Source organism: Canis lupus, chromosome 7 (genome assembly GCF_003254725.2).
Source record: "Canis lupus dingo isolate Sandy chromosome 7, ASM325472v2, whole genome shotgun sequence".
Lineage (NCBI taxonomy): Eukaryota > Metazoa > Chordata > Mammalia > Carnivora > Canidae > Canis > Canis lupus.
This window is the reverse complement of record NC_064249.1, coordinates 43,030,394-43,045,874: the sequence shown is the minus strand read 5'-3', so window position 1 is coordinate 43,045,874 and position 15,481 is coordinate 43,030,394. Positions and strand designations below refer to the sequence as shown.

At 45.7% G+C, this 15,481-nt stretch overlaps 1 long non-coding RNA gene across 1 annotated transcript; it reads left to right on the top strand.

Annotated features, from left to right (window-relative positions):
• Positions 1–1,158: 1,158 nt before the first annotated feature.
• On the top strand, positions 1,159–15,481 carry LOC112647758 (uncharacterized). The gene is made up of 5 exons (XR_007412048.1): positions 1,159–1,982; positions 3,438–3,612; positions 10,867–10,995; positions 12,200–12,327; positions 15,275–15,481. It is a non-coding gene; the product is annotated as an uncharacterized LOC112647758 (long non-coding RNA).

The window sequence follows — 15,481 nt, the reverse complement described above, 5'->3', positions numbered from 1 at the left end:
GAGGAACGCTCTGTTGTCCAACACCGGAGCCGGGGAGCCAGGAAGGAAGGTGGATCCTCTCTTACCTCCGTGGAGATGTGGATTGGCCACCGGCCCCTCCATCCCCTGCCAGTGTAGACAAAGTGACTCTCGGCTGGCCCTGCTCCTGCTCTGGCCACCCACCCCAGCCCTTCCGGAGCAGGCGGGCAGGAATGCGAATGAATGCGGGGGAGAGGTGGCCGCAGCCTCACCTCCCCCGCTGGGAGAGAAAGTGCCAGGCATTTCTTCGGGCCATCCATCAAGCGCGGACAGGCCCTTCCCGGGGCGTGCAGGTGGGGCGGGCCAGCCCCCCTCCTGCGGCTCTGCGTCCCCCGCCCACCCTCGGGGCCTGCCAGGTGGGCCCCGCCCCGGCCGGACGGTCGCCCCGGTGACCACGCGGTGCCCCGGGCGGGCGGGGACGTCCGGGAGGCCGGGGCCGGGAGGGGGCCGGCCTGGAGCGCTGGACGCCCGCGGACCGCGTCCAGAGAGACAATGTCAGGAAGTGGCCGGTCAGATCCTTCCGGGGCAGCCCGGCTCCAGCGCGGGCGCTCCGGGGGAGGGGGGGGGCTGCTGTGGCTGGGCTCCCCAGCGTCCCTGGGGCAGGGTAGACCGGGCAGGCCGTGGGGGTGGGGGTGTGCAGGGTGGGGGGGCTGGGGGAGACGGGGCAGGCCGTGAGGTGGGGGTGTGCAGGGCGGAGGGGCTGGGGGAGACGGGGCAGGCCGTGAGGTGGGGGTGTGCAGGGCGGAGGGGCTGGGGGAGACGGGGCAGGCCGTGAGGTGGGGGTGTGCAGGGCGGAGGGGCTGGGGGAGACAGGGCAGGCCGTGAGGTGGGGGTGTGCAGGGCGGAGGGGCTGGGGGAGACGGGGCAGGCCGTGAGGTGGGGTGTGCAGGGCGGAGGGGCTGGGGGAGACAGGGCTGGGCGTGGGGGTGGGGGCCGAGGGAGACGGGGCAGGGGGTGGGATGGAGGTGTGTAGGATGGGGGGGCTGCAGGAGGCAGAGGAGACCCAGGCGGGCCGTGGTGGTGGGAGGCCGGGGGCGCCAACGGGATTTCCCTGGAGAGGGGTCACAATGAAAACCACAGCCCTCCTTGGCCTCCAGCGGAGCCTGGCCGCTGACAAAGGCTCGCACGCGGTGAGCTCAGCGCCCACGTGACGCAGGACCAGGCAGGAGGGTCCAGCCAGGGTCCAGCCGAGCTGCAGCTGGGGGGCCCCGCCCCAGCGCCCCCGCCCCAGCGCCCGGGGACTGCAAGATAAAATAGCGGGAGCAGGAGGCAGTTATCACCCCCCCCCCTTTTCTCTACGTCAAAGACCTTGAATTATTTACTTGTCATAACAATACTTTTAGTAATAATCATATTTTTTAATGACTTATACTTTTCAGGACGGATCTATGGAATCTAGTTAGCTGCGGAGGCCAGTTTTGCATGCTGAAAGTCATTTTTTAAGTGCAGGAGTTGTAAGACTATAAAAATAAATTAATTAACCACAAAAAAAAATTACTAATGCTGTTCAGGGAGATTTATTCTCATTGAGTTGGAACAAAAGTAAGATTCCAGCAGAGGTGTTTACCACCAGGGTGAAGGGTTGGGATACTGATGAATTTGGTGTTGCACAAGGCAGAGGCAAGGAGGCTTGAGAGGTGAGTGAGACCACAGGAAGAGGGCAGGTAGGAATCAGGAACCCTCCTGAGAGCTAGTACCAACCTCAGGTCAGTGAGGGGTTCCAGATAGGTAGAAACCCCACTCACCCAGGTCCCTATCACACAGGTGGCACCAGTGAGTGAGTGGGCTGCTTGCCCTTTAAGAACCTGTCTACAGCAAACAGAGATTCCAGAGTCTGTACACCTGTCAGTCACTGTGATGCCCCTTCTGGACAGGATGCAACTATCCCACTACTACTCTGCCTTTGGCTTTCAGATGTGGACTGCATATGGCATACTTTGGCTGTTGATAAGTCCTGTGATCAGGTCAGCTTTCTTATCTCAGCCCACCATACTCACAGCAGGCTAGAACCAGGCCAAAATACCACATAGATCTCCGTATTCAGAACTGCAGCAATTTCAAACCTCTGTCAAGTGAGAGGCATCATCATGTTGATTAGGAGGCTAACTTGGAGACAGCCTGCCTGGATTCAAATCCCAGCCCTGTCCCTTCATGATACATGGAACCCAGGCAAAATCCTCAACACGGGAATGATCGTAATAAGACCCTATCTCATGGGCTGCTGTTGAGGATTACATGAGTTAATTCCTCCTGTTACATGCTTAAAGGCTGACTGGCAGGTGATCCAAACTAGTTAAGTCTTTGTTAGTGTTATGAAGAGTCTACATTATGCAAACCACAGTGGTGGGTGTAAGGGGTTCTTAATGTTCAAAGAATATTTGGAAATGAAATGCAGCACATAATTGGACACTTTAGTGAGAGGTACTGGCAAGATCTAAAAATGTGAGAGAAGGGGATCCCTGGGTGGCGCAGCGGTTTGGCGCCTGCCTTTGGCCCAGGGCGCGATCCTGGAGACCCGGGATCGAATCCCACATCGGGCTCCTGGTGCATGGAGCCTGCTTCTCCCTCTGCCTATGTCTCTGCCTCTCTCTCTCTCTCTCTGTGACTAATAAATAAATAAAAAAAAAAATTAAAAAAAAAATAAAAATGTGAGAGAATAAGAAATAGAGGTTACACAGTCCAACTGCCTATCCCGGGTCAGCATCCTTCTTAAAATATCTGGTTTTTCTTTCATGTTCTATTGGAAAACTTTCAGGGACTTGGAACTAAGACCATTCTATTTTTGAACAACTGTAATTAGAATAATCTTACTAGTATAAGGAAGATACTCTAATTATCAGAATTTCTTTTGAAGGAATCCTTTTTTTTTTTTTTTTTTAATGGACAAGGGGTCTTGCCCCTTGAACTGCCATCTAAGGAAGATGCATTTTGCTGGGTTGGGAAGTCCTTTGTTTTGACAAGCTTGGAGCTAAGTTTTTGAGGTTTTTTAAAAGATTTTTATTTAACTGCAATAGAGCATGAGCTGGGGGAGGGGCAGAAGGAGAGGGAGAAGTTGCTTCCCAGCCCCACTCGGGACTCAATCTCAGGATCCCTGAGATCACGACCTGAGCTAAAAGCAGATGCTTCACCGACGGAGACCCCCAGATGCCAGGGAGCTGAGTTTTTATATAAATTGTGAAGCTCAGGATGAATTAAATCTGCTTGTGTGGTAGTTGAGAGAAGCAAGAGTAAAGGTAGCTCAGTAGCTGAATCGGGAGTTTGGAAGCCAGATATATCTAATGAGACTTAAAAAAAAAAAAAAGATTAATGACTATATTGTCCACTAGAAATGACATGTACTTACATAAACAAGTAGAGATGAAAATCACTTAAAATCCTGCCATTGAGGTAGTCATTGTTTTTTTGTTTCTGTTTTTAAGATTTTATTCATTTATTCATGAGAGATGCAGAGAAAGAGAGAGAGAGGCAAAGACACAGGCAGAGGGTGAAGCAAGCTCCATGCAGGGAGCCCGACGTGGGACTCGACCGGGTCTCCAGAATCATACCCTGGGCCAAAGGCAGACGCTAAACCTCTGAGCCACCCAGGCGTCCAAGGTAGTCATTGTTTGATGAATATCATTCCAATGTTAATGTTAAGTTGTTTGATGGTGGTATTTAATACAAACTCTACATTTATAAAAAAGGCAATCTGCCTCTCACCTCTCTCCCTGGTCCTAGCACTGCCCTTCCTACCTCTTTTCCAACCACCGTGCCCGCCCCCTCCTACTAGAGTCTTAGAACAAAATTTCACTAGTTTTCTTTAGAGATTTCTCCAGATCTGACTCCAAACTCTTTACCATTCTGGGTGAGCTCCCATGGTCACCCTCCATTGCCAACATCCCTGTGACAACCTGCCTCCTGGGCTGGAGCAGAATCATTCAGGTATAGTCTGAGGAGTGCAGAAAGCAGGCAGCAGTCACCTCCCTGCCTGTGTCACACAATGGGCTATCACAGAACCTGTGGCCACCCACAACCCCTCCCTCCAACCCCACAGGTTTTTCTCACCTTGCTGCCTTTTTTTTTTTTTTAAGATTTTATTTATTGGATCCCTGGGTGGCGCAGCGGTTTGGCGCCTGCCTTTGGCCCAGGGCGCGATCCTGGAGACCCGGGATCGAATCCCACATCAGGCTCCCGGTGCATGGAGCCTGCTTCTCCCTCTGCCTATGTCTCTGTGCCCCTCTCTCTCTGTGACTATCATAAATAAATAAAAATTAAAAAAAAAAAAAAAAAAGATTTTATTTATTTACCCATGAGAGACAGAGAGAGAGAGACAGAGACATAAACAGAGGAAGAGCAGGCTCTCCACGGGGGGAGCCCCATGTAGGACTCCATCCTGGGACTGTAGGACCACACCATGAGCCAGAGGCAGATGCTTAATCGCCAAACCACCCAGGCGCCCCTCACCTTGCTGCTGTTTTTTTTTTTTTTAAGATTTTTATTTATTTATTCAAGAGAGGCACAGAGAGAGAGAGAGAAGCAGAGACACAGGCAGAGGGAGAAGCAAGCTCCATACAAGGGAGCCCGATGCGGGACTCAATCCCCAGACCTGGGATATGCCCTGAGCCAAAGGCAGGTGCTCAAACCTCTGAGCCACCCAGGCACCCCACCTTGCTGCTCTTAATCTAAATCTCACCCTATTTTGTGTAAAATTTTAGAGAGAAAAATACCCATTTTTCTAAAATTTTCATACAGGAAATGGGGAAGAAGAGAGTTATGTCACATAGAGCACAATATTTCTATTTAAAAACACCACTGGGGAATACCTGGGTGGCTAAGCGGTTGAGCACCTCCCTTCCACCCACGGTATGATCCTGGAGTCCCATGATCCAGTCCCACATCAGGCTCCTTGCATGGAGCCTGCATCTTTCTCTGCCTATGTCTCTGCCTCTCTCTTTGTGTCTCTCATGAATAAATAAATAAATAAAATCTTTAAAATAAATAAATAAATACACCACTGGACAGTGCGCCTGGTGGCTAGGTAGGTGAAGCATCTGCCTTCAGCTCAGGTAATGATCCCAGGGTCCTGGGATGGAGCCCTGTGTTGAGCTCTGCCCCGTGGGGAGTCTATTTCTCCCCCTCTCTGCCCCTCTCCACCACTCATGCTCTCTCTTCCTCTCTCTGAAATAAAGAAATGAACTCTTTTTAAAAATATATAAAAAATATATATATATATAAATAATACAAAATTAGGTACAAAATAAATATTTAATTAGAATGCAAAAATAAATTACACTGGCTTAGTCTGGAGAGTACTTGACTCTTGACCTCAGGGTTGTAAGTTTGAGCCCCACACTGGGCACAGAGAATAAAGATCTAAAAAAAATTTTTTTTAAAGATTAAAAAAATTGAAAAGAAAAAAAAGGAAGCCTGGGTGGCTCAGCGGTTGAGCGTCTGCCTTTGGCTCAGGCTGTGATCCCAGAGTCCTGGGATCAAGTCCCACATTGGCTCCCTGCATGGAGCCTGCTTCTCCTTCTGCCTGTGTCTCTGCCTCTCTCTCTCTCTCTTTCTCTCATGAAAAAATAAATAAAATCTTCAAAAATAATAATAATAAATTGGGTTTTTAAAAAATTAAAAAGAACAGTCTTTGTGAATTGCAGTTAAAATATCTCACTTTTGCAAATTTTGCAAACACTTGTGAGCATGCTGGGTGAGTAGCCTGCTTCCCACCCCCAGAGGCCCTCCCCCAGGGGCCCGAAAACAGAGCAAGTGAGTGACTCTGAAGCCTACTCTGTGTCAGCTCCTTGCTGAAGCTATGTCTATCTCCATCCCTTTGCACTGAGATCTCCCAAATTCCCCAGGATCCAGCTCCCAGGGACCTCAGGTCGGTCTCTCTGAAAATAAACCAGTTTAGGTGCTTACAGAGGAGAATAAACATGTCTTTCTCTAGGGCAGTCAAAAATTAATTAAAATAAGTCAGTTTACTTATAAAATCAGCATTTCCACAGTTTGAAAATAAATATATATGTAAAGATATAAAGTGAAAAGTTTCGCTCACGTCTGCCCTGTTACCATCTATGTCCACATACCTGTGAGTGAACACTTTAATTAACTTCTTGGTCCTTCCAGGCCTTTTTAATGGGAATATAAGTGCATACCGCTGTATATTTTCCTCTTTCCCTTCTTACACAAAAGATAAGCTCACTTGCTTAACTCACTTAATAATATGTCTTGGAAAAAAATAATAATATATCTTGGAAGTCCTTCCATATTAGTTTGGAAAGAGCTGCCTTATTCTTCCTGTAGCTGCATAGTATCAATTTTATGGATATGTCATAGTCTATTAACAGGCTGATGGACTCTGACATGTCTTTAGCTTGCTGCTGTGATACACAATGCTGCAATGTTTAAGCTCATACTTAATGTATAACGTCAGCTCTCTATCATGTTCCATGTGGTATATCCATTTGCAAGACAGACTTCTAGAAGTGGGATTGCTGTGTCAAAGGATAGATGTGTTTGTCATTTTTATATGTATTCCAACTGCCCCCATATGAGGTTTACCAACTTGCACATCCACCAGCAATGCTTGAGTGTCACTAACTCCCTAAATAAAATCTTAAATAAATAAATAAATAAATATTTAAAAAAGTAAAAACAAAAAACTTTTTAAAAAATATTTTACTTATTCATTCATGAGAGATACAGAGAGAGAGAGAGAGAGAGAGAGAGCGGCAGAGACACAGGCAGAGAGAGAAGCAGGCTCCAGGCAGGGAACCCGACGTGGGACTCCATCCTGGGGCTCCAGGATCACGCCCTGGGCTAAAGGCAGACACTCAACCACTGAGCCACCCAGGCACACCTAAAAATTTTAATACATTTCAAACTTACAAAAATGTTGCAAAGTACTAAAAAAAGAAAAAAGAGGGACACCTGGGTGACTCCATCAGTTAAGTAAGTGTTTGACTCTGGGGGCAGCCTGGGTGGCTTAGCGGTTTAGTACCACCTGCAGCCTGGGGTGTGATCCTGGAGACCCGGAATCGAGTCCCACATCTGGCTTCCTGTATGGAGCCTGCTTCTCTCTCTCTTTCTCTCTCTCTCTCTCTCTCTGTGTCTCTATGAATAAATCAACAAAAATCTTAAAAAAAAGTGTTTGACTCTGGACCTCAGCTCAGGTCTCAATCTCAGAGTAGTGAGTTCAAGCCCCAAATTGGATTCCACACTGGGCATGGAGCCTACTTAGAAATAAGAAAAGAAATGAAAAAGAAAGGATTACTAAGAATCTCTGTATTCCCTTTAACCAGATTTACCAGTTAACATTTATCACTTTTTTTGTACCATTCTCTTTTTGTCTCTCTGTATGATTATACAATCTCTCTATGTGTAATACAAATGGTTAAGGTTTTATATGTTGTGTAAATATATATATTTACATATTACTTTTATGTATGCATAAATATTATATATAATATATATATAATTCTAAAGAACAAGGACACTCTCTTATGTAACCACTATTTGTCAAAATTAGGAAACTTGCTCTTATCTATAGTATGTATGCAAAATTTTCAATTTCCAGTTGTTCCAATAATGTACATTATACAAATACTTTTTTTTTTTCAGTTCAAGATACCGTTCCAGATCACATTATGCACTGAGCTGTGGTCTTTGGGTTTGTTTTTTGTTTTGTTTTGTTTTTTAAAGATTTTATTTGTTTATTCATGAGAGACAGAGGCAGAGACACAGGCAGAGGGAGAACCAGGCTTCATGCAGGGAGCCTGATGTGGGACTGGATCCCAGGTCTCCAGGATCAGGCCCTGGGCTGAGGGCAGCACTAAACTGCTGAGCCACCCAGGCAGCCCAAGGATTTTTCTTTTCATTGTAGCTATTTTATTTCTGAAAGATTTTATTTACTTTAAAAATATTTTATTGGGATCCCTGGGTGGCGCAACGGTTTGGCGCCTGCCTTTGGCCCAGGGCGCGATCCTGGAGACCCGGGATCGAATCCCACGTCGGGCTCCCGGTGCATGGAGCCTGCTTCTCCCTCCGCCTGTGTCTCTGCGCCTCTCTCTCTCTCTCTGTGTGACTATCATAAATAAATAAAAATTTAAAAAAAAAAAATAAATAAAAAATAAAAATATTTTATTTATTTTTAAGATTTTATTTGTTTATTCATGAGAGACATACAGAGAGAGAGGCAGAGATGTAGGCAGAGGGAGAAGCAGGTTCCCCGTGGCGAACCCATGTGGGAATCGATCCCAGGACCCGGAATCATGCCCTGAGCCAAAGGCAAATGCTCAACCACTGAGCCACCCAGGAGTCCCTAAAATATTTTATTTACTTTTTATTAGAGATTAAGAGGGGCAGAAGGAGAGAGAGAATCTTAGCAGGCTCCATGCCTAGAGAATGATCCAGACATAGACTCCATCTCACTACGCTGAGATCATGACCTGAGCTGAAATCAAGAGTCCAACGCTTAACTGACTGAGCCACTCAGTTGCCCTTCATTATAGTTCTTTATTTAGTTATTTTTTTAAATATTTTATTTATTTATTCATGAGAGACACAGACAGAGAGAGGCGGAGACAGAGGCAGAGAGAGAAGCAGACTCCATGCAGGGAACCCCCTTGTGGGACTCAATCCTGGGTCTCCAGGATCACGCCCTGGGCTGAAGGCAGATGCTCAGCCACTGAGCCACCCAGGTGTCCCTCATTATAGTTTTTAAAAATTATTTTTTACTGTGGTAAAATACACATAACACAAAATTTGATATTTAAACCATTTTTAAGTCTGTAAATCCGTGGGATTAGTCATATTCACAATCTTATGCAATCAGCACCACTATTTCCAAAACTTTTTCATCATTTCAAATAGGAGCTCTATGACCATCACACAACAACCTGCCATTCCCACATTTCCCAGCCCCTGGTAACCTGTATTTCACGTAAGCAGGATCATACATTGTCTTTTTGTGTATTGTGTTTTCAAGGTTCATCTATATTGTAGCATGTATTTCCCTAATGACTAACAATGTTTAGAACCTTTTCCTGTCCTTGTTGGTCATGTGTGTATATTCTTTGGACTAATGTCTATTGAAGTTTTCTGCCCTCCATTTAAAAAAATTCAGGCGAGGGGGATCCCTGGGTGGCGCACCAGTTTAGCGCCTGCCTTTGGCCCAGGGCGTGATCCTGGAGACCCGGGATCGAATCCCACGTCGGGCTCCCGGTGCATGGAGCCTGCTTCTCCCTCTGCCTATGTCTCTGCCTCTCTCTCTCTCTCTGTGTGTGACTATCATAAATAAAAATTAAAAAAAAAAAATTGGCGAAGGATGCCTGGGTGGCTCAGTGGTTTAGTGCCTGCCTTTGGCCCAGGCTGTGGTCCTGGAGTCCTGGGATAGAGTCCCGCATCAGGCTCCCTGCATGGAGCCTGCTTCTCCCTCTGCCTGTGTCTCTACCTCTCTCTCTCTCTCTGTCACTCATGAATAAATAAATAAATAATTAAAAAAATTTTTTTGGTGGGCTCCTTCCATGGAGCCTGCTTCTCCCTCTGTCTGTCTGTCTGTGTCTCTCTCTCTGTCTCTCATTAATAAATAAATAAAATCTTTTTAAAAAACTTTAAAAAAATTTTTGAGGGGATGCCTGTGTGGCTGTGGTTGAGTGATTGTCTTTGGCTCAGGTCATGATCCTAGGGTCCTGGGATCAAGTCCCCTATTGGGCTCCCTGCAGGGAGCCTGCTTCTCCCTCTGCCTATGTCTCTGCTTCTCTCTGTGTGTCTCTCATGAATAAGTAAATAAGATCTTTTAAAAAAAAATTTTTATGTAAGCTTTATGACCAATGTGGGTCTTAAAATCATGACTCCAAGATCAAGAGTCACGTGCTTTACTGGCTGAGGCAGCCAGGCATCACAATTGTCTATAGATTTATTTTATTTCTGGATTCTCAATTTTATTTTATTTTAACATTATTTACTTATTTATTCATGAGAGACACATAGAGGCAGAGACATAGGCAGAGGGAGAAGCAGTCTCCATGCAGGGAGCCCAATGTGGGACTAAATCCCGGAACTCCAGGATCACACCCTGAGCTAAAGGCAGACACTCAACCGCCGAGCCACTCAGGGATCCCTTTATTTTATTTTTTTTTTCTTATTTTTTTTTAATTTTAATTTATTTATGATAGTCACACACACAGAGAGAGAGAGAGAGGCAGAGACAGAGGGAGAAGCAGGCTCCATGCCCGACGTGGGATTTGATCCCGGGTCTTCAGGATCGCGCCCTGGGCCAAGGGCAGGCGCTAAACCGCTACGCCACCCAGGGATCCCTATTTTATTTTTTTAAAGATTTTTATTGGGATCCCTGGGTGGTGCAGCGGTTTAGCACCTGCCTTTAGCCCAGGGCTCGATCCTGGAGACCCGGGATTGAATCCCACGTCAGGCTCCCGGTGCATGGGGCCTGCTTCTCCCTCTGCCTATGGCTCTGCCTCTCTCTCTCTCTCTCTCTGTGACTATCATAAATAAATAAAAATTTAAAAAATATATTTTTATTTATTTAGAATGCAAGCAAGGGGAGGGGTAGAGGGAGAGGGAGAAAGAATCCCAAACAGTTGCCTCACACAGTGTAGAGCCCAACACAGGGCTCAATCCCACAACCCTGAGATAATGACCTGAGGTGAAATCAAGAGTCGGATATGTAACTAACTGAACCATGGCCCCTGGACTCTTAGTTTTATTTCATTGATATATATGTATATCTTTCTGCCAGGACAACATCATTCCATTATTGTAGCTTATTATAGTAAAATTTGAAATTGGGAAGTATGAGTCACCTGACTTTGCTCTTCTTTTTCTTTTTCTTTTTCTTTTTTTTTTTTTAAGATTTTCTTTTGACAGAGAGGAGCACAAGCCATGGGAGCATCAGGCAGAGGGAGAAGCATGCTCCCCGCTGAGCAGGGCGCCTGATGTGGGCTTGATCCCAGGATTCCGGGATCATGACCTGAGCTGAAGGTAGATGTTTCACCAAATGAGCCACCCAGGCACTTCTGCTCTTCTTTTTTAAAGATTATTTTGGCCATTTAGAGTCCCTTTTGGTTCTGGTGAATTTGTGGATTGGCTCTTCCATTTCTGCAAAAAAGGCTGTTGGTATCTTCTTCTTAAAGATTTTTAAAGGCTTATTTATTTATTTTTAAAATAAGCTCAGGCAGCCGGGGTGGCTCAGTGGTTTAGCGCCACCTTTTTTTTTTTTTTAAGATTTTATTTATTTATTAGAGACACAGAAAGAGAGAGAAAGAGGCAGAGACACAGGCAGAGGGAGAAGCAGGCTCCGTGCAGGGAGCCCGAAGAGGGACTCGATTCTGGGTCTCAAGGATCAGGCCCTGGGCCGAAGGGGGCGCTAAACCGCTGAGCCACCGGGGCTGGCCTTTAGCGCCACCTTTGGCCCAGGTTGTGATCCTGGAGACCCGGGATCCGGATCGGGTCCCAAGTCGGGCTCCCTGCATGGAGCCTGCTTCTCCCTCTGCCTGTGCCTCTGCCTCTCTCTTGCTCTGTGTCTCTCATGAATATATAAATAAAATCTTAAAAAAAATAAAAATAAAAAAATAAAATAAAATAAAATAAAATAAAATAAAATAAAATAAGCTCTATGCCCAACATGCAGCTTAACCTCATGACCCCAGGATCACAAGTCACATGCTCTACAGACTGAAGCAGCTAGGCCCCTTATTTATTTATTTGTTTGTTTGTTTGTTTATTTAAAGATTTTTATTATTTATTTGAGAACGAGAGAGATTGAGAAAGAGAGAGAGGGGCAGCCCAGGTGGCTCAGTGGTTGGGCGTCTGCCTTCCGCCCAAGGTGTGATCCTGGAGACCTTGGATGGGTCCCATATCGGGCTCCCTGCCGGGAGCCTGCTACTCCCTCTGCCTGTGTCTCTGCCTCTTTCTCTCTGTTTCTCATGAATAAATAAATAAAATCTTTAAAAAAAAAAAAAAGAGAGAGAGAGAGAGAGAAAGCACAAACAAGGAGAAGGGCAGAGGCAGAAGCAGACTCCCTGCTGAGCTGGCAGCTTAATGCAGAGCTGCATCCTGGGACCCTGGAACAATGACCTGACCAAGCCAAGCCAGGCCCCCTGATGAGGTCTATACTTTTATTCAAGCTTTCCTGGATTTCCATGTGTCCATTCTCAGAGCAGCCTGCCTTACTTTTCACTTGAAGGTAACCTGAGGCTCCAGGACAGAACCTGGCTGCAGAGGTCCACAGGGCAGCACGTTCCTCTCGCAACACTATGTCTGGAGCCCTCCCTCTGCTCCATGGTCTCTGCAGCTGACAGCAGTAGGACTCAGGTACTTTGTGTGAGCCTTTACAGTAACCAAAAACTTGCCCAAAAGACTAATAGCCAGACCAAACATTTCTGGGTAAAAGTTGAACTGGTACTTGAGTTTGGCCAGCCACTGAATTACTTCCATCTCTGGGTTGCAGAAACATTCTCATTCGTAGTTTTTTTCAGCACATTCACCTTCCACACCTGGGCTTTCCTAGAAATTGCCTTTTCTTTTCTCTCTCTTTTTTTTTTTAAAAGATTTTATTTATTTATTCATGAGAGACACAGAGAGAAAGGCAGAGACACAGGCAGAGAGAGAAGCAGGCTCCATGAAGGGAGCCCTATGTGGGACTGCTGAGCCACCCAGGCGTCCCTCAATGCCTTTTAATTGCTCTAGAATTTCCAGTATCTCTTTGTAATTTTAATTACCCTAATAATTGATAATGTTGACACTCTTTTCATATGTTTATTAATCATGTGATGTCCTCTTTTGTGAAATGCCAACTCAAGTCGTTTGTGGACTTTTTTCAAATGAGTTGTCTTTTTTTTTTTAAGATTTTATTTATTTGGGACACCTGGGTGGCTCAGCGGTTGGGCGTCTGCCTTTGTCTCAGGGTGTGATTCCAGAGTCACAGGATCGAGTCCCAGAGTCCCACGTCGGTCTCCCCGCAGGGAGTCTGCTTCTCCCTCTGCCTATGTCTCAGCCTCTCTCTGTGTCTCTCATGAATAAATAAATAAAATCCTAAAAAGAATTGTTTATTTATTCATGAGAGACACACAGAGAGAAAGAGGCAAAGACACAGGCAGAGGGAGAAGCAGACTCCCTGCAGGGAGCCCAACATAGGACTGGATCCTGGGTCTCTGGGATCTGACCCTGGGCCAAAGGTGGCGCTAAACCGCTGAGCCACTTGGGCTGCCCAGGTTGTCTTTTGTCTTTTATATATCTATATCTATCTAACTCTAGATACACATTTATCTTCTGATACCAGTACTTTGTCAGATATATGCGCTACAAATATTTTCTCCTAGTCCATGGCTTGTGTTTTACCTTAATGGTCTTTTAATGGATAGTTCTTAATTTTAATGAATTCCATCATTCCATTATGATTTCTGTATCTATTTGAGAAATCTTTGCCTATCCAACTTCATGAATTTTTTTATTTTTTTTTATTTTTTTAAATTAATTAATTTATTTATTCATGAGAGAGATAGAGAGAGAGGCAGAGACACAGGCAGAGGGAGAGGCGGGCTCCCTGCCGGGAGCCCGACGTGGGACTCGATCCCGGGACTCGATCCCGGGACTCCAGGATCGCGCCCTGGGCCAAAGGCAGGCGCTAAACCATTGAGCCACCCAGGGATCCCCTTCATGAATTTTTTTAAAAAGAGATCTTATTTATTTAACAGAGAGAGAGGAAACACAAGTAGGGAGAGCGGCAGGCAGAGGCAGAGGGAGAAGGCAATTGAAGTTACAAAGAGCCAGGGATTTTTTTCTTTTGAGGGGGTGGGGGCACCATACTTGTCTTTTATATGAATCAAATAATTAGGCCTTAGAAAATCAAGAAAAACTGGGGCACCTGGATGGCTCAGTTGGCGAACCATCTGCCTTTGGCTCAGGTCATGATCCTTGGCTCATGGGATGTAGTCCCAAATTGGGCTCCCTGCTCAGCAGGGGAGCCTACTTCTCCCTCTTCCTCTGCCTGCAGCTCTCCCTGCTCGAGTTTCTTCTCTCTGACAAATGGAAGGTCTTTTGTTCTGGAAATCAACTGGGGTGTGTGGTGGGGAGGATAAGGGAAGAACTAAAGTTCTTCAGATATGAGGAGAATTTTATGAGGTCATTAAATAGAGTGAAGTAGATCTCTATGTTTTGATTTGGAAAAAAAATGGCCAGGATGTATTTTCTTTTTCAGGATATATTAATTTTTAAAAGCAAAATTTCTAGAACGTGATGTCATTTTTGTTAGAAACCAAACAAAAACAGTTGATGAGGATTAGCTAAGGACAAAGCACAAGCCTGGGACAGCACATTGACAAGTCCTTGAAACAAGGAGAGTGACATTCCTCTGTGGACTCCACTGCCTCTATGTTAATACTTTGCTAAGGGCAAAGGCAATCTTAGCCCGACCCCCAGGAGGCTGGAAGTCTACCTTAACATATAAAAATTCCTTCAGAAATGTCCTTTATCTCTACCCCCCAAGATACATGTTGGCAGTCATCCGCCAAGCACATGGCCCACCCATATCCATCTGAAGGGTCTCATGACTCAGCGTTTATTAGACGGTAATAAGTGACCTTTCCCCAACCACAGCTAGCCCCCTCAAGGTCCTGGAAACTTTGCTTCCAAAATTCCTCAGAGAGTACGCTATCGCCAAACCCCTCCCAACTCCTAGGTATGTAATCAGCCACCCCTCACAGGCCCCGGGGCAGCAGCTTTTACTGCCCATGGGTCCCATCCCAGGGCTTTAATAAAACCACCATTTTGCACCAAAAACATCTCAAGAATTCTTTATTGGTGGTTGGCTCCGGACCTCACCTATATTCCAAAACTTCATCACAATCAAGTAAAGAAATAAAATGTGGGTATGTGATTATCTATTTATACACATTTTTTTAAGGTTTTATTTATTTATTCATAGAGACACAGAGAGAGAGAGAGGGGCAGAGGAACAGGCAGAGGGAGAAGCAGGCTCCATGCAGGGAGCCCGATGTGGGACTCAATCCAGGGTCCCCAGGATCACACCCCAGGCTGCAGGCGGCACTAAACCGCTGTGCCACCAGGGCTGCCCTGTTTATACACATTTGAAAAAGTAGAGGATATACAACAAATTGGTGACACTGATGATGCAGAAGTGAGACTGGATGGATGGGGTAGACGAGAAAAAAGAGGGTTCATGTGTATTTTTTTATCTTTTATCTGTCTTAAAGATTTTATTTATTTATTTATTTATTTATTTATTTATTTATTTATTTAGGGTAAGGGGAAGAAGCAGAGGGAGAGAGGGACAAAGTCCAATGCAGGATGGGAGCTCACGACTCTGAGATCACAACCTGAGCGGAAACCAAGAGTCAGAGGCTCAACTGAGGCTCAACCATGCCACCCAGTCATCTCTGAATTTTTTTGACAGTGCCATCAATTTTTTGGAGTTTATTACAGTAAAAATGCTTTTGTTTACCCATAA